We start from the raw sequence: 4,813 nt of genomic DNA, 5'->3' as shown, positions 1-4,813 counted from the left end.
TCGTGTGCGGCCTCCAAGGCGCTGTCCGGCGGCAGAGTTAGGTCGTGCCCATCGTGACAGTGCGGCGCACTTAGATGCGGCTCGGATCCGTCGAGGATCAAGTCCCCGCGGATATCGGCCGTGAAGTTTAGGCTTCCAAACCTGACCTGACGGCCAGGGGCGTAGCTTTCGATCTGCTCCAGATGGCCAAGCGAGTTGGCCCGCAGTGCGAAGCCGCCGAATACGAAGATCTGTCCGGAGAGAAAAGTCTCACCCAGGACTGCGTCGTTGTTGATTGAAGAGGCCATCAAGCCTATCGGTGACGACACAGAGGAACTCTCAATGAAAGCACCAATGTCGGTGTCAAAACCGGCGGATCTCGGGTAGGGGGTCCCGAACTATGCGTCTAGGCGGACGGTAACAGGAGACAAGGGACACGATGTTTTACCCAGGTTCGGGCCCTCTTGATGGAGGTAAAACCCTACGTCCTGCTTGATTGATATTGATATTGTGGATGTTTACAAGAGTGGATCTACCACGAGATCAAGGAGGCTAAACCCTAAAAGCTAGCCTATGGTATGATTGTAAGGGTTGATGTTGTTGGTTGTCCTACGGACTAGAGCCATCCGGTTTATATAGACACCGGAGAGGGCTAGGGTTACATAGAGTCGGTTACAATTGTAGGAGATCTACATATCCGTATCGCCAAGCTTGCCTTCCACGCCAAGGAAAGTCCCATCCGGACACGGGACGAAGTCTTCAATCTTGTATCTTCACAGTCTTGGAGTCCGGTCGATGATGATAGTCCGGCCGATGATAATCCGGCCGATGACGGTAGTCCGGCTATCCGGACACCCCCTAATCCAGGACTCCCTCACCCACCACATCTATGATGATACGTGATTTTTTCACAATTATCGTCATAGAAGTGTCATAAGCATGACAATTTTTTTTGTTCGGCCCAAAATGTCACGGATGTGTCTTTTTTTGTAGTGGTGTAACTTTGTTAGTGATGTCCTCATCATGGCTACTAGCTATGGACCCGTAGGTCTATGTTGAACTACTCACGCATCATCGGAGGGCAGCAAGGATGATGTAGATGCCCTCCGTGATCGATTCCCCCTCCGGCAGAGTACTAGAAAAGGCCTGTAGATGGGATTGCAGAAGAACATAAACTTGTGGCAGCGAAAAAAGTGTTTGGGGTGGCTCTTTGTTGGTTTCCCGATTTTAGAGAATGTATAGAGGTGGAATTAGGTCAGACGGATCCACGTGGGGCCCACATGGCATCAGGGTGCGCCTACCCCCTGGGCACGCCCTGTTGCCTTGTCGTCTCCTCGATTCTCGTCTGGTCTCCCCCGAAGTTTTTAGGGTCTTTTTTGTCCAGAAAAAAATCGTCAAAAAGTTTCATAGTGTTTGGACTCCGTTTGGTACTGATTTCCTGGAAAACCAAAAACAAACAGAAAACATCAACTGGCACTTGGCGCTGAGTTAATAGGTTAGTCCCAAAAATGATATAAAATACCACAAAAAGTTATATAAAACATCCAAGATTGATACAATAATAGCATGGAACAATGAAAAATTATAGATACATTGGGGACGTATCATTCATCGGATCCCAACAAACACACTGCAAAAGAATATTACATTGGATAGTACTCCAAGAAGATCGAGAAGAACATGGTATTGAAGATCAAAGGGAGAGAAGAAGCCATATCTATAATACCTAAATAGTTCATCCCCACTAACCTATTTAACTAAGCATGTAGCATGTCCACATCAGCAACCATTCTCCTACTGCCACGTCAGCCTATCCACCACGTCACCATAAAAATCCTGCAGTCCTTTTTGAAAAAAAATAAAAATCTTGCAGTCGTTTGATTAGCCACAGCGTAGCCCAAGAGTTGATCGCGTGTACTACAGGCTTTGAAGTTCGCTCCGCTTTTTTCGGCTCCTCGGCTCTTCGGCTCCCAGAGGGACGCATAATCTCTCGGTATCTCCCCGTGCTACGATGTTTCCATTCGCTTCCGGCGCCCAATTCAGTGCCGAGTGGCTGAGGGGAACTGGGATCCCGGTGTGGAGGTGTATATTGGGTTAGGTTTAGGGGTGAGGTATCCCGTCGTCGTCACCGTGGCCAAAGAGGTGGTCGCGAGTAGAATAAGGGATGGCCGGACTTCTCCCCTTCCATACGGCGTCAGATACGGTGCCGGCGAGGTGCCGAAGGCCTTTTGTATCGCGGATGACGGATCCGGTTCACCGGACTCTGTGGCGGTGGTTCTTTTCGTCGGAAGCTGCGCTGGTGATGGTGGCAGCTCCCGGCGACGTGACGGTTGCTGGGGCTTCAGTCCCTGTTTTGGGGATGAGGATGGTAGCAGTTCTTCATCCTTCGCGTCTCTGGCGAGCTGGAGTCCTGGCGGAGGCATGGAGCCATCCAATCTGTGGGGATTATCGGAACCCGACATTTGTTCCAGTTTTTTACATGCAGCCTCCAAAGCCCTTTGAAGGCGATGCAGATGGATCATGGATGGTTTCTCCATGGCGGATCGAGCAGACGGTGAGCGGCCGGCCGGCTTGATGGCATCGGTGAGCATCGTGTTTTGTGTTTCTATGGGGTTCGCTTTCCTTCGGGTTTTTTTTTTGCATGGCCTTCCTTCGGTGGCTGGGCGTGGAGAGTTCTTCGTCTTGGTGTCTCATGTACGCATATGTATTGTTCTATTTGCGAGATGAATACATGAACGGCGTGTTTTGTTTGCTGAATAAAATCACTGAATGGCTGATGAAGGTGGACGATTTGCTCGCATGTTGCTATCATGGTTGTTTGTGGTGGGGAGATTGGGGGATTTTGTTGTTGTTGAGTAAAGGACACATATGCCTCATGTATTCATCCAGCAAAGGAGAAAGTACATATGCGTACATGAGAACAGTACCTCATGTATTCGTCTGCAATTGATTGGCTACATTAACAAAGAACTCTCGATTTTTTTTGTTGCAACAAACTATAAAGCTGTCAAATGCACTTCTATTAATCTTCTTTCAGTCAGATATCTCACACGTCTTGATCCGCCATATCTTTTTTCTTAGTCGGGTTTTATGTTTTTTTAACATCATAGTCAGGGTTTATGATTATATAACTAGATTTATGTGAAATTTTACTCTGTCATGTTTTTTTGCAGGAATGTCATTACTACAGGTCTCAAATTAATTTACCATGTATGGACTCCAGTTTGCTCTTGCAATCATCTGCCAGAGTTAGGAAACATCTGCAACCTCGACGCCACCTGGAACATGTTTCAATCCCCTCTCTGTACGAAGTTCCCCCTGATTCCTCCATTTCAAATATTCGTGCAGCATGTTTTTCCCCCTGTTAGATTGCTACCATGAACTTCACATGTTGATTATTTTATTTGCTTTCCTTTTGTATGTCCAGGTGAGTCAACATTCGTATTATGAATTCCATCTCCAGCCTGCATACTAAGTTAAACTATGAACATTTTCAGGCATCTCAAAGATTGGACATGTTGTCACTTCTAGGTTCCAGCCAACCAAGTAGTGAGAGCGTTGTTATTATCCTTTGAAACACCACTTTATAGTCCAACTATCCTTAGCCATGGGATCTCAAATGATAATACATCAACAGTCAGTGTGATTGATTCTGACGATACAAAAAGAATTCGAACGAGGTACTGCTAATAGATGTGCATACTTATTTAATTCCTCGATGAACGAGGTACTAATAATACATCAACAGTCAGTGTAACTTTCTTTCACAGAAACCCCGGTACAAAAAATGTAGACTTTACAAAAAATGTATGAAAAAATCAACATCCTACTAGGTAAATCCTACCATTCTTCCATACATTTATAGAAGAAAATTAAAGTTCATATTCTGATTTGACATTACCTTCTATTCCCACTATTTAACATCAACAAAAGAAAAAGAATTTGATCTTACTCAGAAACTCCTCCGGTGCAGTAGGTAAAAGTTCATAATTTGTTTATTTTCTACATCAATTGTATGCCGCAGCAACGCGCGGGGCATCATCTAGTATCTATTAACTATGGACCCAAGGTCTATGGTGAACTACTCACGCATCATCGGAATTTAGAAGCCCTCCGTGATCGATTCCCCCTCCGACAAAGTACAGAAAAAGGTCTCCACATGGGATCGTGAAAGAACACATGCTTGTGGTGATGGAAAAAGTGTTTCGGGTGGCTCTTTGTTGGTTTGGGAATATTTGAGAATTTATAGAGGTTGGATGACATCAAACGGAGTTGCATGGGAGTCACGAGCTCAGGGGGCGCCTTGAAGGAAATATGCCCTAGAGGCAATAATAAAGTTGTTATTTTATATTTCTTTATTCATGATAAATGTTAATTATTCATGCTAGAATTGTATTGATCGGAAACTTAAATACATGTGTGAATACATGAACAAATACCGTGTCCCTAGTATGCCTCTACTAGACTAGCTCATTAATCAAAGATGGTTAAGGTCTTCTAACCATAGACATGTGTTGTCATTTGATAACGGGATCACATCATTAGGAGAATGATGTGATGGACAAGACCCATTTGTTAGCTTAGAATTATGATTGTTCAGTTTTATTGCTATTGCTTTTTTCATGTCAAATACATATTCCTTTGACTATGAGATTATGCAACTCCCGGATCCGGAGGAATACCTTGTGTGCTATCAAACGTCACAACGTAGCTGGGTGATCATAAACATGCTCTACAAGTATCTCCGAAGGTGTTTATAGAGTTGGCATAGATCAAGATTAGGATTTGTCACTCCGAGTATCGGAGAGGTATCTCTGGGCCCTCTCGGTAATAC

General features: G+C 44.8%; 1 long non-coding RNA gene across 1 annotated transcript; it reads left to right on the top strand.

The window, feature by feature from the left end:
* Nucleotides 1–1,905: 1,905 nt before the first annotated feature.
* Nucleotides 1,906–3,874, top strand: LOC123115905 (uncharacterized). Its single transcript, XR_006456821.1, has 2 exons — nt 1,906–2,562; nt 3,153–3,874. It is a non-coding gene; the product is annotated as an uncharacterized lncRNA (long non-coding RNA).
* The last annotated feature ends 939 nt before the right edge of the window (nt 3,875–4,813 follow it).

This window comes from Triticum aestivum, chromosome 5B (assembly GCF_018294505.1).
Source record: "Triticum aestivum cultivar Chinese Spring chromosome 5B, IWGSC CS RefSeq v2.1, whole genome shotgun sequence".
NCBI lineage: Eukaryota > Viridiplantae > Streptophyta > Magnoliopsida > Poales > Poaceae > Triticum > Triticum aestivum.
Note: the sequence above shows the minus strand (reverse complement) of the source record. Positions and strands in the feature narration are given on the sequence as shown.